At 50.9% G+C, this 26,318-nt stretch overlaps 2 long non-coding RNA genes across 4 annotated transcripts; one reads left to right on the plus strand and one right to left on the minus strand.

The window, feature by feature from the left end:
- Window positions 1-10,505: 10,505 nt before the first annotated feature.
- On the minus strand, window positions 10,506-12,387 carry LOC141278254 (uncharacterized). The gene is made up of 2 exons (XR_012330605.1): window positions 12,081-12,387; window positions 10,506-11,241 (listed from the first exon to the last, which is right to left on the minus strand). It is a non-coding gene; the product is annotated as an uncharacterized lncRNA (long non-coding RNA).
- Window positions 12,388-12,404: 17 nt separating this feature from the next.
- Window positions 12,405-25,108, plus strand: LOC141278253 (uncharacterized). 3 transcript variants are annotated; one of them, XR_012330604.1, is made up of 4 exons: window positions 12,405-13,462; window positions 13,872-13,973; window positions 15,791-15,900; window positions 24,736-25,108. It is a non-coding gene; the product is annotated as an uncharacterized lncRNA (long non-coding RNA). The 3 variants fall into 3 exon arrangements; XR_012330603.1 differs by having other exon boundaries at window positions 12,405-13,977; XR_012330602.1 differs by having other exon boundaries at window positions 12,405-13,973.
- The last annotated feature ends 1,210 nt before the right edge of the window (window positions 25,109-26,318 follow it).

Consider the following 26,318-nt stretch of genomic DNA (forward strand, 5'->3'; position numbering starts at 1 on the left):
TCTCGGGCCCACTCGCTTCACACGAGGAGCAGAAAGCCCCAGCCTGACAGCTTGTGAAGAAGATCTGAGAGTGTCAGTGGACCACAAGCTCATCAGGAGACAGCTGTGTGACTCGGCTGCTTAAAAGCCCTGATGTAGCCTTGAGCAGCCAGAGAGAAGAGGACCCTCAGGCCAACAAAGGAAGTAACCCCCGCCTTGCCATGGTCTCCACTGGTCAGTGCCCACCAGTCAGACACAGGGTGACAGCAGCCCACGCTGACGGGGCAGTCCTGTGGTCCTGTGTGGACGTTTCACGGGTTAATAAGGGTGTGACCCTCACATCGTGCAGTGGGTCTTTCCACCGAAGGGGACAGGAGGTGGGCCCAGGCAGTGGGAAGCGAAGCTCCACCCTCGGGTGCCTCTCAGGGGTCCTGCAGGGTGTCCGGCCCGGCCTCAGGGTTTCCAGAGGGGCAGTGACAGACTCGTGAGGTTGCAGCAGAAGGGCAGGGTGACTGGAGTCACGTACTGTGGACTTGGACGTCGGCGGTGGGACCGAAGACACTCAGCCCCTAGAAGAGCCTTCACTGAAAAGGGAAGAGAAATTGTCTTTTCTGCGGCCACGAGGTGAGTTTTCAGAGCCGTGGGGATAAACCAGCTGGGCAGGGGCAAAGGAAGGCTGACTGAAGGGCCCAATGAGCCGTGTAAGCGGCCCTGGCCACACGCTCGTGGTCTGTTCTGTTCTGGTTTGGTTTTAGAATTATGAGATAAAGCGAGGTGACAGGACAGCATACAAAAGCGTGTGTGCACAGCTTAAGGGACTCGCCCTGATCAACGCCTCTCTCCTCCTCAACACTAACCACCACCTGGAGGGTGTGTTTCTACCAACATCCCTGGAGAAGACGCTGCTCGGTCCTGCCTGGCGTTGGCCTCTGTGAACGGGCCACACTCTGCATCCCTGGAGAAGACGCTGCTCGGTCCTGCCCGGCGTTGGCCTCTGTGAACGGGCCACACTCTGCATCCCTGGAGAAGACGCTGCTCGGTCCTGCCCGGCGTTGGCCTCTGTGAACGGGCCACACTCTGCATCCCTGGAGAAGACGCTGCTCGGTCCCGCCCGGCGTTGGCCTCTGTGAACGGGCCACACTCTGCATCCCTGGAGAAGACGCTGCTCGGTCCCGCCCGGCGTTGGCCTCTGTGAACGGGCCACACTCTGCATCCCTGGAGAAGACGCTGCTCGGTCCCGCCCGGCGTTGGCCTCTGTGAACGGGCCACACTCTGCATCCCTGGAGAAGACGCTGCTCGGTCCCGCCCGGCGTTGGCCTCTGTGAACGGGCCACACTCTGCATCCCTGGAGAAGACGCTGCTCGGTCCCGCCCGGCGTTGGCCTCTGTGAACGGGCCACACTCTGCATCCCTGGAGAAGACGCTGCTCGGTCCCGCCCGGCGTTGGCCTCTGTGAACGGGCCACACTCTGCTCTGTGACCTGCTGCCTTCCCTCCCTTTGCTCATTTTGCACTGGAGCCTCCCCTGTATTTTCACAGACGTTCGTTGGCTACCACAGGCCGCATCGGGTTGTCCATTCTGCCGCCGTCGAAGCCCCCTGGTCCAGACCCCCCACCGCAGCAGCGACGCACGGCACACAGGCACTGCGGGCCGCCCGGCCGTGAGCCTGCTGGGACGCACGTCTGCGGGCCTGACTTGACCACGCGGCAGTAGCTGTTCTCTGCAGGGCTTCGTGGTCTCCTCCTCGCCTGCTGTCGATGAGAAAGCGGGCTCCTCTCGGTGTCCGTTCTCGCCAACTCTTGGTGTTGCCTGACCTGTAAATTCTGCCACACGGTTGGTGTGAAATGATGTCAATTATACTTTTAATTTCCACTCACCTGATCACTAATGAGGTTGAACATCTTACAATTATTGGGTCGCTTGTGGTTTCCTTATCGAACGTTGGGGGTCTTCATGTATCCTGAGTATTAACACTTGGTGAAGGGCGGAACGGATACCTCCTTCCTGCTTCGCGGCCTCTTTACTCTCTGGGACGAGCTGATGTCCTTCCTCTGAACGTGGTTGAATACATCAGAGTTTTCTTTGCTGTCTGTGCCTTTTCTGAGTTGTTTAAGGAATCCCTCCGTACCTTCAGGGCTTAGGGATAACCTCCTGCCCCATCTTCTAATTTGTTCTTAACAGTTAGGGCTATGGGGGCACTAGGATCTCTCGACGTGTGGGGTGAGGGAGGAGTGCAGCCTTTTTTTCTTGCAATGACTAACTTCCCTACGACTTTCACATGGGAGTCCAGCCACATGGTCCCCAGCGTGGGCTGGTCTATCCCTGCGCCAAAGCCACCCGGCCCCTCAGCAACAGCTCTCAGTGTCGGTGGGGAAGGTCCCCGCCGTGGTCTTCTGCTTCTGGTTCATCTCTGCAACTCGTATTCCTCTGCCCATCCACGTGAGCTTTAAAATCATCTCACCAGGGTCCACAGCAAACCCGCTGGAAGCTGACTGGAATCGCGCTGGATCCACAGACCCGTTGGGAGGCCGCGGCTTCCGCACAGCACGAGTCCTGCCCTCTGTCTGCGTGGCAACCTCTCCTGGACTTAGGTGTTTATTAACGCCTCAGTAAAGTGTATGATTTTCTCCTCAATTGCCCTGTTCATGTTTTGTTAGATTTTTAAAATGTTTTTATCTGGGATATAGAAATGCAGGTGATTTTGTGTGTTGGGTTCACATCCGACACACTTGCTACATCTTGCTATGTCTAAAGTATGTGCAAATTCTTTTGGATTTTCTATCTTTATCCTCTTTTATTTCTTATCTTTATTATTCTTTTTCTTTTTGTTCATTTTTCCTAATTTCTATAATATAATAATACCATTTGTGAATAATCTATTTTTTCCTCTTTCCTTTCCAATCCTTAGCCGTTGTCTTTTTCTCCATCTTCCTCTGTCTCTCTTTGTCTCTGTCTCTGTCTCTTCCTGTGTGTGTGTCTCTCTCTTCCGCAGACGATATGACCGCCTACCTCTCTCTGAATGTAGCAAGAAGTACAATTGGAGGCATACTTACCAATCCTGTTCTTAAGGGGAATACTTCGTTTCACCCTTTAGTGTTATATTTGCTGAAGGCTTTCTGAAGAGACCCTTCATCCCGTTAAGGAAATGCCTTTCTAAGTCTGATAAAAAGTTTTTCGTGGATGACTGTGAGTGTTCTCAGACGTTTTTCTATAAGCTGATCACATGACTAAATTGGAATTTTGTCTGTCTGTTCGCTGCTGGACGCCCACTGCTTAGAAGGGCTGCGGGGACAAAGCATCTTGACTCCTCCATCTGGAAAATGGGTTCATCTCGGTGACCCGGGCCTGGAAATCTGGCTCCTGGGGGCTGTCTGTGGCCAGGTCAGGGTGGCCCCGGCTGGGCCCAGGGCTTGGGCCAGTGGTCAGCGTGAGCCGTTAGGCCACCAGGAGGGACGGTCTTCCATCTCTGCCTGCTCTCCTGGCTCAGGAGACGTCCCAGAAAGTGGGGGCCCATCGTTGCCGCTCCTCTGGGGTCTCAAACCCGAGACGTGGCCTTCAGAGGACTGCTCCGGCACGAGGGATCCACGGGGCCTTTGGACGCGCCCGTGAAGCCCCCGACCCCTGGGGGCAACTCCAGCGCCCATCCCAGGGCAGCTGGGCGTGGAGGAGAGGCCGTGGGGCGCCGGGCACTCCAGGAAGGGCTCCGCAGGCTGGGTCTGGGTGTGAAGAGCACACGCAGCCCGAGTTCACCCCTCCATCCCCCGGGCGCCCTGCAGGCCCTGTGCCCCACCCCGGGCTCAGCCTCCACCGGGCGGGCGGCTCCCTTCGGCCTCCCCTCCCCTCTCCTCACAGGCCGGCAGCCAGCGCACGTCTCCAGGGTGACTGCACGTTCCTTCACCCCTGGGAAGCCGAGAGCAAGCGAGGTGCCGATGCTCCAGTTCCTGGAACGGTTTCCGGTTGTTTGGGCCGAGCTGAGACCCCAGACTGTGGGGCTCGTCCAGAAACCCTCTTCTGTGGCATTTCATCAAACTACTGGGAAAGAAAATGAAAGGCCCTGACGACCAGACAGTGGGGACCTGCTGGCCCCACGGCTCTGGCTCAGTGGACGCCGGCTCTGTCCCCGGACACCCGGCCCGGCTACTCCTGCCCCAGGGCTTCCTGTTCTTGACCTTAGTCTGCGGCGGCCACGCTGCAGGGAGGGACGGAGCCTCTTCATGTTTCAAGACCAGAAACACCTGTGTGGGTCCTGCCTCAAAGGGGGCTGTCGGGAGGAGAAGGGCGAGCCCACCCCGAGAAGCCACGTGGTCAGCTGGGCCCGCGAGAGCCAGCGTTTGGGAGAGACGGACAGACTCCAGCTGCTCTGTGCGCTCGCCAAGTATTTTAAGCGGTCATTTGATGAAACCCCATGTGGGTTTGGCCAAGTCCATTTCCCAGAACTGTAAACACGCATCACAGAGGGGGAAGAAAAGCGGCACAGATGTTTCTGATTCCTTCGCACTTGAGGGACCGTTTCCTGCTGTTCGGAGACTCCAGGCCCCTCCTGGGGTCCCTCCCCGCTGGGCCAAGAAGGGGAGGTGGGTGACCTGGGCGGGAGGGTGGGGAGCCGTGCTGGGGGCTTTGTGAGGGGGACGGGTCTTCCCACGCTGGAATTTCAGGGTTTGTCAAATCTGCAACTGCCCACCTCTCAGGGCCGAACCGGTCCCCAGGAGGGGCCTGCCTCTCTCTGCCTTTGCTTCCCAGGACCCCGCACCCCTCTCCTCCCCAAACCCACGTTCTCCTCCAAGTCGCCCCTGAGCACGAGAAGGGGGCTCTGTGCCTACGATCTTATCTCAAAACTGAGCGACGTGTTCTCCGCCAGCTTTATGTTAAAATGTTATTGCCGCTGCTCTGGGAATGGCCTTTATGGGGGAGTTTCCCTTCCTTCCTCTCTTCCTCTTACCAGTCCCTCCCTGTTGATGATTTACAGATTCTGTGCTGAAACTGAGGAGGAGAAAATGCATGACAGAGTCGACAAAACCTGACCAGAAATCTTAGCCAGCCCCCCGTGGCCAAGGGCGCAAGCCTGGTGACACACAGGGACGAGGCTCAGCAGCGCTGCGTGCCGGGGACCCTGCTTGGGACAGCCAGCCACCAGCACCTGCGCGGTGGCCAGGATCGGAAGCCGCTCCCAGCAGATTCCCACCTCCGTCCTTTTCTCTGAGGAAAGCACGTTGGGTCCAGGCGAGGACGAAAACCAAACGAAACACGGACACGGTTTGGGAAAGTACATCAGTCACAAACGCCAGTGCCTTGTGGTTCTGTGTGATCACCACCAGCTGGTAGATCATCGAAAATGTGTCCGTTCACAGTTACAGTCGCAGGCTGCTTCCAAACAAGGGGAGAAGGGGGCCTTCACGTTTCCAGGAGTGAGGATACAACAGGAGTTTAAGGGACACAGAAACACTGTGAGTGAATCAAACTTGGGTCCCCGCGCCCGCGTGCAGTGAAGCCAGTCTACTGACCCCGGGTTGCGGTGAAGGAAAGGGGAGCGCTTATTGCAGGTGCCAGGCGAGGAGTACGGACGGCTAGTTCTCAAAGGGCTGGAACTCCCCGAAGGCTTCCGGGTGGGGGGGGTTTAAGGGCGACCTCAGGGCTGAGGACTGTAGGGTGCCTGGTCGGCTCACGGGCATTCTTCTGATTGGCTGGTGGTGAGGTCGTCAGGCGTCGGCATCATCAACCTTCTGGTTTCAGCTGGTCTGGGGTCTACATGCTTGTGGGCAGCACACAGTTAACTTCTTCCTCCTGGTGCGGTTTCAGTATCTGCAAAGCAGCTCAAAGATGTGGCTCAGAATAGTAATTATAGCCCTTGACGAGGAACCAAAGGTCATTAATTTTGTGACGGTTTTCCTTTGTTTCACATTTTCTCACTTCTCTGATTAAATTTTCTCTTTGGAACTCAGGGAAGTCCTAGGAGGCAAAAGCTTTTCTACAGACAAGAGACAGGAGGAGGACATGGCAGGGTCCTGCTTGGTCTCAGCGTGAGGTTGCAGAACATCTATAGACTCTCTTCAATTCCTTTTCTAAGGGGCTGACCCAAAAGTCAACCTGGCTCTACGATAATGGGAAGCAGAAATGTCGCAGGGAGGGGGAGTTAATTTGCAGTGATATCATTTTATTTGTGGATATCACAGCGAGCCACTTCTCAACTCCATGTTCACATTCAGTGTTCTCTCTTCACAAACAAGAACCACAGATTAACACAGAGAATGTATCTTTAGTAACCAACAGTCTCTGAGAGCTTTCTATGTACAAACCATCTCCCAATCAGTTCACGCATGTCAATACACCCAGTTCTCTCCTCAACACTGAGGGAGGCGCCTTCCACCCATTTTACGGATGTGGAAACAGAGGCTCCGGACGAGAAGCAGCACCCTCGAGGGCGCCAGCTGGAAGGGCACACCCGGGATGCCGCATCTCTGAGAAGCGGCTCCCTGTGTTTGGGACTCCTAACTTGGGGAGCAGACGGGGAGGAGAAATGCCCCAGGCGTCAGGGAGCCGATGCCACATCTACTGGTGCCGATCCAGGCCTGGAGGACAAGGGTGTCCTCGGGACTTCTTCCTTCCAGGAGCACCAAATTCAGAAACTATCAACAGCAGTCTCCTTGGGGAAACTGAGTGATGCCGAGGACTGTTACTTTTCAGCTTTTGTGTACATTTTTAAATCCGTGGACACTATTCTTTTATACTTTTCATTTTGAGATAATTTTAGACTTAGAGAAAAGTTGAGAAAGAGTCCAGAGCTCCGGTGTACCTTGTGCCCAGCTGCCCGTGCCGGCGTCCTGCGCAGGCGCACCGCGGCGCTCCAGAGCAGGGATTAACACGGGGAGAATACGGTCGGCTACACTGCTGGCTGGGGTCAGCTTTCACCAGAGTTTCCTCACAAGTCCAACCCCTGTTCCAGGTCCTACAAAGGACCCCCCTGCACTTTGCCTCCTCGTGACCTTCACACTTCTGAAGGTCAGGGGTTTGTCAAGTGTCTCTCAGCTGGAGTGTCTGTTATTTTATCGCGACTCGGTTGAGGTTACGTATCTTTGGCAAGAAAACTGCAGGAGTGCTGTGCGTTTTCTGGCGTGTCTTGTGGGGCGCAGGAAGCCAGAGTGTTTTGACTTGATTCCGCTGGGAAAGGTGGTGTCTGCCAGGTTCCCCCACTGAAGTTACTATTTCCTTTGTAAGTAATAAACATCTTGGAGAGCTTCTTAAAACTCTGCAGATATCCTATTTCTCCTCAAACTTTCGCCCACTAACTTTAGCATCCATTGGCGGATTTTGCTGCGACGATTACCCCTGTGGTGTTCTGATGGTGACTGTATGTTTACCTCATTCCTTCTACATTTAGGAACTGGAATTTCTGCGTAAGGAGGAAGTCTCCCTTTCCCTCATTTTCTGCTTATTCCATTATTTATTTACATCAGTATGGATAGCGGCTACTCACCTTACACTGAGGTTATACCCCTGTACTGCTGTTACTTGTTTGACTGCTCAAGTGGTTCCAGTTCTGGCCATGGGGCTCTCCCAGGTTGGCTCCTGTGCCCTTTGACACACACCTCCCTCCTCACCATCCTCTTCTGAGCGCTCCCTTGCTTCCTGGCACAATGAGAGACTCTGGGCTCATCTCATATTTTCGCCCAGCTCTGGAATCAATCACTTCTCCAAGGAGCCCTGGTGCCTTTTATTGGGAAATGGTATTAGAAACCGTATCTGGGCATTAGGTGTGCTCTTTGCTATTGGGGTGTCATTGAGCAAAGAGAAATTTCAGCAGAAAATTAGCCTGTAATTAGTATTAAAATAAATGTGTATCAGATAAATAAATGAAAGAGTGAATGAAGGAACCGATTCTTCAAAATAGTCAAAAGATAGATTTTGACTGACTCATTTCTTCTTTATAAGAAATAATTTAAAAGTAAATAAACGTATTTTACTTGCATTGTCTTTCCTTCTCATTTCTCTCCTCCTTGCATTTAGAGAAAGAAAATTGCTGAAAATATTTTGACTAAATAATGCTGTCGTTCCCTCTCAGCTCCTTTCCAACTCTGAAACAGCACCTCTCACTGTCAAAAGGAATTCCTGGGGGTCTTAATAACGTAAAGGAACTTCTCAGCTGAAACAAAGTGATCCAGATGGGGCTTCTTCACCTGAAAGTAAATGCTTGCACAATGCCACATAAGTAAGAGAAGTGCAGGCAGCAGTGTATTCAGAAGGCAGGGGCATAGCCCCACAGGGATCTCTGGAGCAGGAACTGTTCCAGAGGCACTGGGTGCTCTGCACACACATTGGCTTCTTAGCCTGGGATGCTAAGAAGCCAATGGCCTGCTCCTTGACCTGCACTTATACTGATTTTACTTTTCTTTGGTAATTAAATTATTTTAGTAACATTTTAATTGCATTAGTAGCAATTATACAAAACTTCTGGGAGGAGCTTCTGTCCTTCCTTGAGACATGGGTTGTCTGTGGCAGGCACTGCTCCCCTGCCCCCCGCTGCACCCAGACTTGACTCTGGGTGAGAACACTTGTCACACCGCAGCACAGCCTGATTTTACGTTTTCACATCTGCTTCCTCCATCAGACTGTGGTGAGGCAGGGCCCGAGTGCTAGAGGCCCAGCCGAGCGAGGGCCTTGGCATCTTCCCGTGTGCAAGCTGCTGAGACACATCAAAAAGCAAGGGACGCCCCACTGCGTGCAGACAGAAATGCTGAGGAAAACACAGCAAAGCAAAATAAGGGTGGGAGAGGAGTAGCTGAGCTTACGAGAAAGAAACAATACGTTCAGAAAAACACCTGCCTCCTGATAAAATGAGATGGATTCACTAACATACTTGAGCCCACATTTACATTACTTCCGTGATCCAGGAACCACCAAGGTAAAACGACAAACAAACACGTTTCCAAGCTGGTGATAAGCCAGGATTCCTGCTGAAAGTAAAGGCCAGGATGTGCTGAAGGGGCACCGCAGCCAGCCTGCTCGGATCCCCCTGAACAGCAGCCCGTAATCCTAAGGACAAACGCGCAGGGAGACAGGGAGCACTACAGAGTGGGCAGAGGCCACAAAGCAAAGGGTTCAAACCCTGGAATCTGCCCCAAGTCACTATGTTTAAAATCATTAATTATAAAGGAGGGACTTGAAGCTAAAATAAAATATAAAAATGAAGAACAAACATGAAATGTGAAAAATAAACAGGAATAATTTTTAAAAGGAAAAAATAAAACTTTGTCTTATCGGTTCAGCTGCTATGACAAAAACACCACAGACCAGAGGCTTACATGACGACGTGTATTCCTCACAGCTCTGGAGGCTGCAGGTCTGGGATCAGCAGGATCGGGTTCTGGTGAGGACGCTTCCTGGTTCATAGACGGCCATTTTCTCACTGTGTGCCCAAAACACAGGAAGTGTGAGTGAGCTCTGTAGGGTCTCTGTCTTCAGGGCACTGATCCCATCATGGGGGCAGCACCCTCATGACCTCATCAGCTCCCAAAGCTCCCACCTCCTAACACCATCACATCAGGGGTGAGGGTTTCAGCATATTAATTTGAGGGGACACAAACATTCAGTTCATAAATAAACTCCTAAGGATGAAGTATACTGTTCATTGAAATTAAAAATACAAAGGATGGGATAAGCAACAGATGAAACATCACTGAAAGTTATGCTTTGAAGAAATAACCCACAGTGTTCATGCACAGAGAAAAAGAGATGGAAAAACATGAAAGAGGAATTAACATACATGGAAGAGAGAATGCAAATGTTCAGCTAGTTTTCATGGGAGTCACAGAAGAACAGAAAAGAAAAACCTTAATGGCTGGCAGTAAATAGCAAAAGAAATAGAATAAACCCAACCTAGATCCATTGTATCGTAGTGAGATTGCAAGATACGAACAATAAAAGCAGCTTGAAAGCATGTTGAAAAAAGGCAATTTGCCTGCCAAGGAGCATTTAGACAGATGCAGGCTTCTGAAGATCTGCAGCAGTGGCCAGGAGACAGGACAGTAACACCCAGATGTGAAGGAGAAGGACGTCGGCCTGAGGTCCACGGGAGTCACAGGGGTGAGACGAGCTCAGCCTTGACAGTGGTGATGGGTTCACAGGTGTGTATCTATGTGATGAGACTCACCAAATTGCACACTCTAAATACAATCACTTTTTGTATTTTTGTATATCAATTATTTCTCCATTAAGTTATAAAAAGAACGTTTAAGACAACTCTTCAGAGGCAGGTTTAAAGGCAGATTAGACACAGGAGAAGAGGGGGTTGGAAAGCTGGACTGTAAGACGTAGGAAGTACCTGGGCTGAAGAAGAAAGACAAAAGAATTAAAATAGAAAATAAACATAGTTTAAAAGGTGAAGACGTGACGAAAACACCTAATCCCACGTACATATTTGGAGCCCTAGAGAGAGAGTCGGGAAGCAAGACCAATTCCAACGCCAAGATCAGTGCTAAGGAAACCACGTATTGATGTGTCGACAAAGCACAGGAGAACTGCTGAACACCAAGGGCCAAGGGACATATTTTATTTTGTTTTCTATTAGTTATCTATTTTATACATATTAGGGTATATATGTCAATCCCAATCTCCCAATTAAGGGACATATTTTAAAAGCCAGAGAAAAAACACAAATATCACTTCATAAGGGGCAATAAAGTGATGCAAGCCAGAAAAGAACAGACTGGCATCTTTGTGGTGCTAAGAGAAAGTGAGTACATCCAGACTCCTGTACCCATGTGAGTAGCCTTCAACACGAAGACGGAACAGACATTCCAGGCTGAACACCAGAGATAAGACGTTGCCAGGGGCCGGCACCGAAGGAAACGCCAGGTGAGTTACTCGGGTGGAGGAAGGCATCCCAGGTGGAGGCACCAGAATGCAGGTGGAGTGGAGGCCACGGAAGGGCCGCCCGCCGCCACATCCGACAGCCGGGGTGTCGTGTGAGACCCGGGATGCTGCGGGCTCACGGGGTGCCTCACGTGGGAGGGGCGGGGCAGGGAGGCACCGGGCCTGCGCTGCGAACACCGGCTGGACCCTAAGGTCAAGGTCGGGGCAGACTGTGGGGCTGGAGTGCTCACGGGGGTGAAAAGGCCATCCAGCGGGCGGTGCGGTGATTCTGATTTGTGCACGAGACACAGCCTAAGTGGTGACGGATGTCAGGTCCACAGAACCAAAGGATAAAGTGGGTGAGTCCACAGTCATCGCGGGAGATTTCAGCACACGAAGCTTAGCAACTGGGAACAAACTGCGTAAAGACATAGGTTTGTAAAACACATTTACATAACTGACAAATGTAGACCAGCGCGTTCAGTGCATAGAACACAAGCCTTTCAAAGGTACGCAGGACATTGAACTGACAAGTCGGTCACGAGCCAAGACTCCGCAGAACTGAAGGACTGGATCGCCGGAGCGTGTTTTCTCTAACTGCAGCGGGACAGCAGAAACACGATTTAAGAAATCCTCGAATGTTTGGAAATTAAGCAATAACCTTTTGGATAGCCCGTGGGTCAAAAATAAATCACCATGGAAATGAGAACGTATTTGGACCGAGCGATAAACAGACGACAAATTTAAACTTGGGGGGCGCAGTGGTTTTATAGCCTTAAATGAATATTTAGGGGAAAAAAGAATTTAAAAACAATGACCTGATTTCCATCTTCAGAAATTAAAGAAAAGCAAATTAAAGCCAATGAAAGTGGCAGGAAGGAAATAATAAGGATAAGGACAGAAGCTAATAACATAAAAACCCCACAGGCTAAAGCGTTGTTTTTAAAAAGATGGCTCTTTGAAAAGATCAAAAACACTGATAAAACCCTGACAAAAGTGAACGAAGAGGGGAAAAGGCCTAAATTACTAACATCGAAAATAAAACGTAATGTTGCTGTGTGTTCTGCGGACAGTGAAAGGCTGTCAGAGCGCACTCTGAAACACTCTGCGCTGTTACATTTGAAAATGCAAAGGAAATGGATGAGATCCTCAACACAATTTTCCAAAACTGACACAAGGGGAAAAGGGGAGACTGAATCCCTTAGCGAAATGAACGTGTAATCAAAGCTCTCCCACGGACAACATGCTACGCCTCACCCGCTTTTCTCGTGAATTTTCGGGCGAACCCGGGCACCGGAAGCGCCGCCTTCCCTCCCCCGCCGGGCGCTCAGGGCCCGGGTCTCAGGCGCCCGGAGAGCACAGGCAGGCCACGTGGGTGGCGCCGCCGCCGCCCCTCAGCCCCGGCCCAGGGCTGTCCGAGAACCGAGAGCACCCGCGGTGCCGCCGGCTCTGTGCTCGGCTGGTTTCGGCGAGTGACCCGAGGCCTGGGGCCCAACCCTCTGCGGACCCAGCCCTGCGGGCGTCCGCGCTGAGAGCGTCCGGCCAGCCCTGCCCTGAGCGGCCCCTCCCTCCAGCCCGAGGGCCCGCTTCTCCGGGAGAAAAGCCCCGCCCCGTGGCATCGGGCGGTCACGTGGACCCCAGGGCCGCGCCGGGCCAGGGTGGCCGTTTGTGTTCCCATGCGCATGCGCACCCCCTCCCTCCCCCACGGGAACTTCCGCCTGCCGCCGTCCGCGCAGCTGTCGCCGTCCTGCAGGCAGGCGCCGCGCGAGTCCTCTTTCGCTGGCGGCTCCGTGGTAAAGGTGCCGGACGCTTGGCAGACAGGACAGGACCAGAGTCTCACGCGTGTCACGGAACTCACACCTCACCCTCCAATTTGTACAAAGGGAACCAGATGGACCACGAACAGCCCACGGAGGGGGAGGGTCTCTGGGTGTGGCACGTCGTGCCCCCTCTTCTCCACGGGAGCCCAGCTGGGTGACGGGACGTGCCCACAGGCCCCTGGCGTTCGCTCTGCTTCGCTCTGAGTGCTCGCCTGGGGAGGGTTGCATGTGCTGAACCTGCGTCGAATCCTGTCTTCCTGACTTGCAGAGTGTCGGTCCTGCCCAGAGGGCCGAGAGCCGGGCTGCAGCCACTCCGCCCCAGAGCACCCGGAGAGGCCCCCGGAGCGGAGGGAGGACCTGGGGACGATGAGAACCCTGACCCCGCACCACACCCAGCGGGGACGCGTGGGAGAGGCAGGGGTGCCCAGGTCTCAGCAGGGGCCGGGGGCGATGGGCGTGTGTCCCCTTCCTCCCGAGGGGCCGCCCCCAGCAGAGGGACCCGCCCTCCTCTCTCTTCTCTTTGGTGCTTTACTTCCCTCCCTCTCGGCTTCCAGGGCTCTCACAGCAGGAACTGTCTCCCCGATGTCCCTGCGCCCACCGAGCGCCCTACACACACTAGGGACCGACACACGCCGGCGGGGCGAGCGGTGAGCCGTCAGGGCAGGGGACGCAGGAGCTCCGAGCCTCGTACAAACTCTGCGGGCACGGCAGGCTTGGGGGAGCAGGCTCGCCGGTCTGCCGGCCTTTCTGGAGGAGCCGGAGCCTGGGAGGGCTGGCCTGCCTCACCTGGGCAGGTGACGTCGCCCACCGCCGGGCCAGGTGAGGCAGGAGTGCGCCCCGTCTCCTCGGAGACACAGGGACGCCACACTGGGACTCTGGGTGGGTGAGGGGGCTCCTGAGCTCTAATGAACCGGGGGAGAAACGGGGGCCCAAAGGAGATCAAAGATTGAGACAGATGGTCCGGGCAGCGGCCACATCAGACAGCCTGTCAGCTTTGTCCACTGTTCAGCCCTCGCGGGCCAGGGACTCGAGTTTTGCCTTAATTGACTTAACATGGTGTCATGGAGATGCTGACAAAGAGTGAGTTCCTGGCCAGAGCTTAAACTTAAGAGCGGATTTCCAAGGAGGCCTGCGTTCTTCTCCCCTCTGGGGACTCTGGGCAGAGGAAGACAGGAAGGGAGGCCGAGGGCCTTTAACGCGGTTGGTTTCTGCCCTCCTGAACCACCAGAGTCACGAGATGAGATGCAACACCGACAGGTACACTTTAAAGGAGCTTGTGTGCTTTCCGGAGTGACGGGGGTCTCATCCGGAACCAACGGCTAATTCTCAAGTAGGTCGGTGTGATGAACACTTACAACTAACCTCTTATGCATTTTAACGTGTAGCTCGTCTTTTTAACAGACTTTTAGTGAATACTCATGCACAGGAGGCCCTGAACTGAAGTTTCTAGAAAAGGCCCAACTGGGAGAAGGGCTTGTTCTAGGAAGTAGCGTAGCCTAGAGTGGACCTTTAGACAGCATGTCGCTGGGCGTTGGGCAGACTCTTCTCTGAGCAAAGGGAACTTCTTCCCTTAGAACAGTGAGGACAGACGTCCTTCTGTCCTTCTGGGCACGAAGCTGTGTCATGACTGCAGAGGTGGGGAGGGCATGGTGGCCTCCTTCCAAAGTGTTTCGCAAGCCTCCTCTCAAGATTAGACCCTGGGCCGCTGGTCGGGTTTCAAATCCTAACTGGAAACAGATTTGCTTTCTCTGCTTTGATGAAGTTCTGCTGTTTTGTGCGGCTTTGAAGCTTATTTTTTTGTCCTTAAATTGCATTAATTATTTTTGAAGTTTGTACTTTTGTTCACGAAGTCTCTGTGAAGGGCATAACATGCGTGCAGATTCAAATAATTCAAAGGGATGCGTCTAATAGTTACTTTTAATTGGTAGCAGGGGACGGCATCCAGCTTACTACAAACCTACATGCTATGGTTGAGAGCTAATTAAACTTGCTCTTGAAGCTGGAATTCAAAGCCTCACTCGTGGCCGAAGTGGTATTATCCGGGGAGAATGTTTGTTTCATAATTTGAAACAAGAACCAGGATCTTGTATGAGGCCCAGTATTACTTCCATATGAGGGGGCTGGACGGAAGGGCAGAGCTGGACCCCTGACTAGTGCCTCTGCCCTGGGGGCGCTGGCCCCTGCGCTGGGGGCTGCCCTGCCCTGGGCCCAGGGCGCAGCCACCTGGTGAGGCTGGGAAGCCATGAACATGTCTGTGTGCCATGTCCACGCAGCGACCGTGAAAGCAGGGGCCCAGGGGATGGGGTGCGTCCATGGTGCCGCCTCTGGGCAGAAACCGAAGGCCTATGGGACCCGGCCCAGAGAACTCCTATCCTGGGGGCAGGACAAGTGGGTTGGGCTGGAGGAAGCTGGGGAGGGCGGGCAATGACCTGGGGCTGCAGGCATTTTGGGGACTCTAGCTCCTACCGGGAGGGAGGAGGGTGGGCACGGGGGGCTTCTTAGGGGGTGGCTGGGCCTGGCTCTCAGTTCTAGGGATCCTTTGGCTCCCCGTGGAGGATACACTAAGGGGGGCATAAGAGCAAGACCTGCCAGGAGGCTGTGGCCAGTGCCCAGGGCGGCTGGATGGGGACAGGGGTGCGAGTGCCTGGGTCCTGGGTGGGTTGGTAGGAGAGCTGAGAGCGTCTGCTCATGGCTGGGTGGAGTGTGAGGGGGCTGCCAGGAGAATCCTGGGGTTTCATCTGGAGCCCCTAGAGGAGGGGCTGCCACTTCCTGAGAGCAGGGGAGATATGGGGGACACGTAATGAACGTGCTGGAGGGGCACCCAGAGTGGATGTCATGGAAATGCACATCTGGGGTCCCAGGGGGAGGAGCCAAGGGCATCACGTGACCACCAGAAGGACACATCCATGCATCGCTGTACAGAGACCTAGGCGCTTGAGCTCTGAGGCTGGGGACCAGGAGGAAAGGTCAGTGAGGTGAAGGGAACTGCGAAGAGGTGTCCAGCAAACCCAGGAGGCCTGGCACAGCCCTGTCAGCCCACCCAGGTTTTCAGGTTTAGTGATGTATTTGGACGTTTCCTATCACCTCGTAAAGTTCCATTTGCTCTACGTTTTCTCATTCATTTTTCTTGTTTTTGCCTTTATTCAGATTGATAGCAAATGCTCACTCGACCAGAGGAGGGTTTAGTGGCTCTCAGAACCCCTGGTCTCCACGTCCTGGTCCCTCATCTGTGAAACTACTGGGAGTTCTTGTTCTGGGTTCGTACATACGTGTGTCCATGTTTCTTTACTTTGGTCTTAGTTTTTTCTTAAGACAACAACAAACTTTATAAAGTTATCGTTTTAATCTTTCTTTTTTTCTTCTCACATCTCTTGCAGCTTTTCTGGGTTTGTTTCTTTATATTTTGAGGTTTCCTCCAAAAATGTTTTCATTGTGGGTTTTGTTGGCAAATCTTTTGAGACCTTGTAGAATAGCTTTAGTATGCCCTCAAAATAGTTTGTTCTTTCAACTACTGTGTACCTACTATTTCTACTTTCTTCTTTTTTCAGGGTATTTTTTCTTTTTCCTATTGCTAATGTCTTCCTTTACTTTTAAAGCGTATTTGTCATACTTATTTGAGATAATCTGTCCTAACACTTCTGCTTCAGATGTTATGAGCTCCGTGGTTTGTGGCTCTCTCTTTGTGATTTTTAAACTTCTTCAGTGTTTAGATTTCTTGACTCACTTCCCCCTAGAAGTGAATTAAGTGATCTTTGGAGGAAAATACATCATCCAAGACCTCTGTTTCCATGCATGCATGGTATCCACAACACCCTCAAACTTTCCAACCATACCAAGGACCAAGTGGCCAAAAACCTTGGGACAAAAAGACAATGTAAACAGTATCGAATGTGAACAGATGCTGGACTTGCCAGATGTGGATTTTAAATTAACTGTTTTTAACCCTTCCCTGCCAGTTTTAAACAATTAAATTAACTATTAATATATAAACAGAAATATGACAGGATGACCAATTTCACAGGAGAACTGAAATCGTTTTTTTAATCAATGGAAATACTAGAGTTAAATCTACATTAATTGAAATTAAGTACTTGAAGGTGGATTTAGTGATGGGTGAGAGCACAGAACAGAGGTCAGTGAACTGGCAGAGAGGTCGGCAGAAAATATCAAAAGGAGCATAAAAACACCTGAGATTTAGTGAAAAGCTATAACATGCATGGATGGGAATCCCAGAAGGAGAAGAGAGAGAACGAGGGGCAGGAAATATTTGAAGAGACGCTGGTCAAGAAATTCCCAAGGCAATGGAAGACATCAAACCACATATTTGTGAAAATCTACAAACATGAAGCAAAATGGACACAAGGAAAGCACACCTGGGCACATCATAGTCCAACTGTCAAAAATGTAAATAAAGGGAAAATTGTTAACAGGGTTACAGACAGCTGACTTCTTCACAAAATGATGGAAGCTGGGAGACAATTGAAGGGTATATTTAAAATCCTGGGGAAATAACAGCTCACCTAGAATTCTCTATCCAGTTAAAATGCTTTTTGAGAGTAAATATGAAGTTAAGATATATTAAAATGAACAAAAATTGAGAGAATTTGCCAATAGCAATTCTCACTAAAATAAATGTTAAAGGAAAATTTTCAGGCAGAAGGGAAATCTTGTTTTTTTAAAGAGAGATAATAGAGAAAATTGTGGAAAACAATAGAAAGGGTACATATGTGGGGAAACCCAGATATTGTATTGCTGCTGACTGACTGCAGCAATACAGTATCTCATAGAATTTAAATAAATGTAAAATTAGGATACAGAAAGAAAAAAAAAAGCTAGGATAGGTAAATGGGATTCAAGGGTTGAAGTGTGGTTGCTTTGTCCAGGAGGCTGAGTACTAACTCTAACATATCAAGGATGCATGGGGGAAATCATTAAAAGAAAAACAGAAATCGTATTTAGGGGAAATAATAGGAAATATTTAGATATTAGTCAAAATGTGTCAGAGAAGGATTTAAAAGGGACAGAGGAGACCACTACAAAGCAAACTGTAATATGGTAACTTTGACACAAATGTACCATTAATTACACCAAAAATAATTACTATTTCGTTAAATCATTCAAATACATTAATCCTCTAACTGAAGACAAAGATTGTCAGGCTGGATTACAAAAAACAAAACAAAGCAAACAATTGTTCCTCCAAGTGCCACATGTAAATGTGAGTGCCTCAGCACGAAAGGATGGGGAAAGGTACACCACGCAAACAGACAAAAATCAGCGGCAATATGGAAGATTTGAAAATCATGATAGACAAATCTGACCTGGTTGACATGCACAGAGCCCTGCATCTAATGGATGACTGCGGTATACACTTTTTTTCCAAGTGCACAAGGAACATTTACCAAAACTGATGACCTTTTGCATCCCTCAACAACTTTTGAAGTGTTCAAAACATACAATACTCTATGACCACGTTGAAATTAACCTAGAAATCAGTAACCAAAAGGTACAAAGTGAGGAAATCCCAAATGTTTGAAAATAACATGATAAAGTTCTAAATGATCCATTAGTCAAAGAGAAGTCCCAGTGGAAATTAGGAGATATTTTGAATTGGAGGATGATAAAAATATGAAGTATAAAAACTTGTGTGGAGCTTCCCTGGTGGCGCAGTGGTTAAGAGTCCGCCTGCCGATGCAGGGGACACGGGTTCGTGCCCCGGTCCGGGAAGATCCCACATGCCGTGGAGCGGCTGGGCCCGTGAGCCATGGCCGCTGAGCCTGCGCGTCCGGAGCCTGTGCTCCGCAGCGGGAGAGGCCACAGCAGTGAGAGGCCCGCGTACTGCAAAAAAACCCCAAAACAAACAAACAAAAAACTTGTGTGGCATAGTTAAAGCTATACTGAAAGGAAAATGTACAACTTTGGGGAATTTCCTGGCAGTTCAGTGGTTAGGACTCAGTGCTTTCATTGCCGTGGCCCCAGGTTTGATCCCTAGTCTGGGAACTAAGATCCCACAAGCTGCACCCAAAAAAAAAAAAAAAAAAAAAAGTATAACTTTCAATTGCATATATTAGGCAAAATGCTGAATATCAAAGAAATAAGTACTTTACTCAAGAATTTGAGAAAATATTGCCAAAATCTCGGCTTCCCTGTGCACCGAGGCCGAACAGAAATACGGAGCCAGGTTTTGGAGGAAGACAGAGATGGCTCTACTTTTCTGCTAGGCAGAAGGGAAGAGACAGCCGGCTAGCGCCTCAAAAACTGTGCGCCCCCTTGAAAATCAGGGAAGATTTTATATGTGGAGCTCGCAGTCCGGGGTATAGGATGAGGATCAAAGTAGTGAAGGTCTTGCGTTCCTCCTTTCCTTTGCATTATTTCAAAACAGTCATAGCTGGCATCAGGCCGCCTGGTAATTGGGGTCCGGCAGTCTGGTAATTGCGTCCGTTTGCCTCTGGTTTATCGGCTGGTGACCTTGTTTCTGAAATGCTAATAGTATAGGGGGTGATTCGTTATGAGGGGCGTATAGAATGTAAGTGCTGGACATAATAAGGTTAGGGAGTGAGAGGCAGGGGATGTAACTCACACGGAGTCAGGGGTGATGGGTGCCGAATGTAAATTACATAGTGTCAGGGAGTGAGGTTAGCTTGGTAAAGTACAAATCTAGTGACTACAAATCAGTGACGGTTAAAGTAAAACAAGGAGTGATTAACTCTTTCAGGCCAGGCTGTGTTTCTTCTCTAGCTGGTTTGCCGTTCCCTTTGTTTTCCTTGCTGTCAGGGAAGAAGAAAGAAAACTCTCACTTCTATTTACATTGCAACAAAAAATTAAACAATAACACTCAATTAGAAAGAATACAGCCATGATAAAATCAGTAATTAATGAAATATAAATCATACAGGAGAAGAAAATCAGTAGCCAAAGATTGTTTGCTTGAAATAGAATAATTAAAATGATAAACTAGAAAGTTTAATCAAGAGGAAGATAGGGAGGCACAATTAACAGTGTCAAAGATGAGAACGGAGACATCACTAAGGATCCCACAGATATTGACTCACAAAAGGACGTGCTGAACAATTTATGCCAATCATCTTGACAATGTAGATAAATTGAACAAATTCTGAAAAATGCAACTTGCCTTAACTAATACAAGAAAAAAATTTAAGTCTAAATAGTCCTACTGGGGCTTCCCTGGTGGTGCAGGGGTTAAGAATCCGCCTGCCAATGCAGGCGACATGGGTACAAGACCTGGTCCGGGAAGATCCCACATGCCGCAGAGCAGTGAACCCCGAGAGCCACAACTACTGAGCTTGTGCTGTAGAGCCCGAGAGCCGCAACTACTGAGCCCGAGTGCCACACTACTGAGCCCGTGCACCACAACTACTGAAGCCCACATGCCTGGAGCCCGTGCTCCACAACAAGAGAAGCCACCACAATGAGAAGCCTGCGCACTGCAGCCAGGAGTAGCCCCTGCTCGCCGCAGCTAGAGAAAGCCCGCGTGCAGCAATGAAGACCCAACGCAGCCAAAAATAAATTAATTTTAAAAAAACACCATAAATAGTCCTACTAAAAACATTCCCACAAAAACTCCAGATCCAGTTGGCTTCACCAGTAAATTCTTCCAAATGCTGTGGAAGAAATGACATCAGTCTTACACAAACTCTTCTAGGGAAGAGAAAAAAAAGAGGTGATACTTCACAACTTGATTTAAGAGAACAGAATGACCTCATTATTCATATCTGACCGCAAGGTCATTGCAAGAAAGAAACATTACAGCAATCTCTGACATGAGCATGGACACAAACGTGCTTTAAAAATTAGCAAGTCACAGTCAACTGTGTATGCAGATATACACCATAGCCAACTGAGGTATAATCCGAATATGCAAGAATGGTAAAACATTCAAAAAGAAATCAATATAAATCGTATGCAATCTAACGAGAAATGCTACAACATGGTTGAACCTTGAGGACATTGTGCTGAGGGAAATAAGCCAGTCACAAAGAGACAAATACTGTGTGATCCCACTTATACAAGGTACCTAGAGTCATCAGAGAAATGCAAAGTAGGTGGTGGGTGCCAGGAACCGAGGGGGGAGGGGCTTACCGTGTAATGGGTACAGCGTTTCATTTTTGCAAGATGAAGAGAGTTACGGAGCTGGATGGTGGTGATGGGTACACAACGGTCTGAATATATTTAATACCACTGAACATACACTTAAAATCATTAACGTGCTACATTTTATGTTATGTGTATTTTACTAAAATTTTTTTATTTTTTATTGTTTTGGCCACGCCATGTGGAATGCAGAATCTTAATTCCCTGACCAGGGATGGAGCCCACGTCCCCTCCGCAGTGGAAGTGTGGAGCCTTAACCAGCGGACCGCCACGGAAGTCCCAACTTTTTTTTAATTGGAAAAAGTAATAAGGGGAAATAGCTATGGAAAGAGAGTAAATTTTTAAACATCAGAATTGATTATTGTCAAAATCAATTTAAACCTCTGTCAGATGGAAAACTTTATAGAAAAATATACTTTACCAAAGGGAACTTGAAGACATGTAAACTTTAAATAGACCACTTTCCATGGAAAAAAATAGTGGAATTTGTCAAAGACCTACCTCTGAAAAAAGCACCAGACCTGCCCTTTAAGCTGTTCTAGAGCATAGAATAGGAATAGACAATTCTAGATTCTTTTTACAAATTGCATATAACGTCAAAGTCTGGAATGCATCAAAAATAAAACAGGCCAGTCTTGCATCATGAATATTGATGCAAAAGCCTTTTTAACATCTTAGCTAACAGAATCCAGCAACACATTAGGACCAAATGGGGCTGTGATGATCAGATATTAGAAGACCTGCAAATATCATAATACATTCTCAATAGATGCTGAAAAGCCAACTGACATATTTCAAGGATAACGTGTCTCTTCTGTAAAAAGGGGGGGCAGACTTGTGTTTTCTTGTATAATATTTCTTGTATGTAAATTAAAAGAAAAAAACCTCTGGAAGCATGCACAAAAAAGTGTTACAGCTGATTGCCTCTTGAAGGAATGGAACTGGGAAAGTTAGCAGGCGGGATAATTTTCACCTCTACCTTTCTATGTATTTATTAAACCACATGGATATATTGTTCAGAACTGTTAACTAAATAATAGGTCAATTTATGCCAACTATGTAGACGAGAGAGCAACGAAAGGGAAGATTATCAACTAAACACCGACAAATTCAAGAACCTAAGTAAAACAGACATTTCTGGGAAAATAAAGAATGCCAAAATTAGTGTGAGAAGAAACCGAAAATGTGATAGTCCAATACCCACTGGAGAATTAGGGCTGCAATCAGAGACTTAGGGCCACCAAGGCCACAGCCCCCACCACGTCAGATGCGCTTTATTACCCTCTTCTATGGGACACGCAGCAGAGGAGCTGGTGCACTTCTCCAAGACCAGGAGCAATAAGGGTGACCTCCACCCCCACTGCGTTTCAAAAGAGCTTTGTAGGTTCCTGACTCCAAAGTAGAGGAGTTAGGAGTAGGTGGATGGTTGGATCATCTACAGCCAATGCACGGGATCAATCGACAATCTGACCTGACCCAGGAGAAAGTCAGTATTATAGTGTTGTCCTCTACCGGCAGCAGCCAGGTGTAATAGGAACAGACTCTGCAGAGCTGTGACATAGGAAGAGGAGCCGTTCTTGCCGCTACTGACTCCGAGATACGGTGTGGCCATAAGGCAGGGGGCTGGTTTGCAAGGACAGGCAGCGAGAGCCAAAGTGCAGCCCCACACGTGGGACCAGCTCTATGCCAGATACGCCTGGAGAAAGGATGCTCCGTCTGGTCAGAGGTGTGAATACTGGCTACTACCTGTGGCGTCCCTGCCTCACACCACATGCAAAAAGGGGGAGCTGGAATAAAGCTCCAAAAGTGAAATCATGATCCTTGAAGCTAACAGGAAAATGTAGGACTGTCTTCACAACGCAAAGACCACAAACCGTACGGTGAAAACCTGCTGGGTCTGCCTGCGTCAAAGTTAGATGCGTGTGTTCCGTGGAGGGCATTGCAGGCAACACTGTGGATGAGCAACAGGCGGAGGGGAGCCGTTTCCATCGTCAGAAACCTGCCAGGGTCTCTGCCCTGAAGAACCCACCAGAGCTCCCGCCCACCACCAGGCAAGGGGGAGCCAGGACTGGGGCAGAGGAGGTGGGTGGGCGATGCACAGAGGAGCACTCAGGTGAGTGAGCAGCCTCACCGTAATGGGGAGTGGGGGCAGGCAAGGGCAAGCAGCAGGCTGTCACTTCACGCCCGCCAGATGGGAGGAGAAGGCGGGGTGCTGGGAAGCACCGCCCGGCGGGGGGACCGGCATCGCGGGCATCTGGAGAGCAATGGAGAAGAACCTGGGTGACGAGCACTTACCCTGCCCCCAGGGCACCATCGGGGGATGCAGGCAGAGGGCCAGAGAGACGGGCTCGCCTATCACTGCCACCTTCTCTGGGGAGGAGGATGGTGGTGGCCACTGGCTGGAGGTGAGGTGGTGCCTGACCCGCCCCCAGAGGCAGTGAGCGGGGCAGCCCTTCACCTCTGTGCACGTGGCAACCACTAGGCCTGCTTTTAAGACATGCGGCACCCAGGCTGCACCCCAGGTGCCGTCAGTCACAGTCTCTGGGGCTGGGACCAGACACAATTTGTTCTGAAACCCAAGGCTATTCCAAACGCAGCAGGTTTGAGAACCAGCAAACCGGCTGTGTGACAATAGCGTAAATCTGGACGTAGCTTTAAAACAGTGTTAAGTTTAAAAAATCAACAATTATGAGTAAGATCATTGCAAATATCAATTATGCCACTAAAATCAGTTCAGGAAGCACCCTGTGTGTTCGCACGGTTCATACACAAACAAGGACATACCCAGTCACATTGGGGGACTACATGGAACTCGCTGGAGGAACGGAGCAGGGCATAAAGCAACGTAGCTGGACCAGAAGTGACCCACTGGAACAGCGCACGTTCCAGAAGTGAGAGGTTTGATGAACTCTGCACCCAAGCTCCAAAAGTAAGCAAAAGTCAGAAGTGAAACCATAAAGGATTAGAATAAAATACGGATGGGTATTTTTACATAGTGTAATCAACATATCGGTTTGGGCATAAGACATGAAGAAGAGATCAGTGTTATTTTCAGTGTTAAAACCATTTTAAAAAGCTCCGTCTCTTCACACCCGACCTGAAATGCTGTCTCAATCAACAGTGACTTCCTGAAATCCTGGAGTCCACTGACGGCTTCGCACCCCTGCCACGCGGAGTTTCATATATTTTAACATCTCTTAGGGAAAGTCACTCCTTCGTACTCTGTCTTTTTAGGACTTCCCTGGCTATTATTGGATTCTTTTCTCCAGATAAACTGAAGAATTAAATTGTTACAAGTTTCCCACAACGACCATTGGGATTCACTTTACAGGCCAGTTTGAAGGATGTTCACTGAACACTGCGGACAAGTGTCCCACCTTCTCACGTGGCTTCTGGTGTGTTTGCTTTACCCTTTGTCTTACTGAACATTTCATAAAGCTGGTACCACGTGCTGTTGAAGCCCGAATGAATGAACTGGATCCTTCCTGCACATCACCACACACAGGTGCGGGGATGCCACACCGCAGCCCCTGGGGCAGTTCCTGTGGCAGCCCCCGTAGCCCGGCCCGCACCTTCAGCAAACAGCCACTCGTCACACTGGGAGGCGGTCAGGGCCACCACGTCTGCTCGAGAGCCTGTCTTTGTCCACGAGGCCCCTGTGACAGGGCAGGAGGGGACACCGTGCTCTCAGGCAGGGTGTCCTGGGGACCTGAGTGCTGGTGAGAGAGTCAGGCTCAGAAACGAGGAGGCCACGTCCGCTCACGGGAAGCACGTGACTCCTCCCAAATCCAGTTGCATTTGCAGACAGTTGCTGGGACGGGGTGTAGCCGTCGAGCGGTGGCGAGGGCCCAGTGGGGTGTGGACCCGCCCCGTCCGGCAGGTCCACAGGGACCCGCGGGGTGGCTCCTGGAGACCTGCATTCCTTTCGTGCATTTGCTTTTCTTATTTTCATGCATTTATCAGTTGTTCCTTCCCTACAGCGAGGATGACGAGAGCAGTTCTCAAGCCGCCGTCCGCTCTCCCCTGAATGGCCGTCAGCTGGGAAGTCGAGGGCTCTGTGGCCCGCACGGCAAACATCTGCTTTGTCCTTGTGGGCGCTGCCTTTTGAAACGGGAATAAGTAAAAGTTGTTCTGGTTCACTGGCTATACTTTCTTTTCCTCTCGACTTTGGTAGGAATTGTTTCTTCCTGCTGCCATCGAGCTCTAAAAGATGCCGTCAGAGGGAAACGTCAGCCCGCTCCCCATGAAAGCCACAGCGGCGTGAAGCGGGCAGAGAGGGGGGATCAGGCCAGAATGTGTCTGTAAAAACAGCCTAGTCTGAACGTTTTCAAATAAAGGATTCAATTGTGCGCCTGTATTCCTCTTGTGCCATCTTGGCTGGAGGGCCTCGTTAAAGCTTTCCTGGAAAACAATGCGTTCCTCCTCTCCGGAGCACTTTGGACGCCCCAGCGGCTCCTAAAGGGCCCTCTGTGGGGCTGAGCCTGCGGAGGTGATGGGAGATGGGCCTGGGGGGGCACACCTGTCCCCGCCCCCCCCCCCCCCGCAGCTTCCACACCCCTCAGACCCTCAGGGGTGGGCTGTGGGCGGCCGTGGACCCTCGGGCGTGGGGCGGGGCGAGGCCACTACAGTGAAATGGACCCGAGCACCCGAGTCGCGTGGCCTGGACAAACGCACCGCTGCCCGTAAGGGAAGTCTTCTCAGTAAACGGTGTCCAGTCGACCGAGGATCTGCATGGGAGGGGAACACGGACCGTGAGCCACACTTCACATCAAAAACGAAAATAAGTTTGAAATGGATCTGAAAGGACACAGGAAAATAGCCTCATGACCCGGGGGCAGATTCCTCAAACCGGGCAGAGACAGCATGACTCAGAAGAAAAGAGGGAGGAACGGGGCAGTATGAAAGTTGCGAACGTCTGTGCATCCAGGACTCCAGGGAGGGAAGGCCAGCCCCAGCCCGGGAGACTCCGGGACACGCGGGTCTGACGCGGGCGGCTGGAGCCCGTCAGGAGGGAGCTCACTCCGGACACGAAGGCACATCCAGGGGCTTTTCCAGGCCAGAGCAAGGGTTCCGTGTCCCATTAAGCCGGGAGACACAGCTCAGACCACAGCAGCAGACTCTGCGGAGGCCGCGTGGGTGGTGGAGCCCGAGGGGCAGGCATGGGGGCCGCGGGAGGGGAGAGTCGGGCCTCCCGCCGAGGCTGCACCCGCAGCGGGTGAGTTCAGGGCCTGGCCACCCCCGGACGGAAGCTGCACCGACCAGAAGCCAGAGCGGAGAGCGGCCGCTCCCGGGTGGGGGGTGCGGGGGGCGGGGCGCAGCCCTCGGCGAAGGCAGGGACCGGGGCGGGCACCGCTTCCGTCTCGGGTCAATCCAGCTGTACGTGGGAGCCGCCCTCCCGAACGTTTACCCGCGTCGAACAGGAAAAACAGACGCACACTGCTTGCAGGTCCTGCCCCGGGCACCTTCACTCCCGAGGAAACCACGCGTGTGCCTGGGGGCGGAGCCCTCCGCCCGCACCCGAGTGAGTGGGCTGCTCCTGGCCCTGAGCTCTTCCCTCGGGTGA

This window comes from Tursiops truncatus, chromosome 3, assembly GCF_011762595.2.
Source record: "Tursiops truncatus isolate mTurTru1 chromosome 3, mTurTru1.mat.Y, whole genome shotgun sequence".
In the NCBI taxonomy this organism is placed as follows: Eukaryota; Metazoa; Chordata; class Mammalia; order Artiodactyla; family Delphinidae; genus Tursiops; species Tursiops truncatus.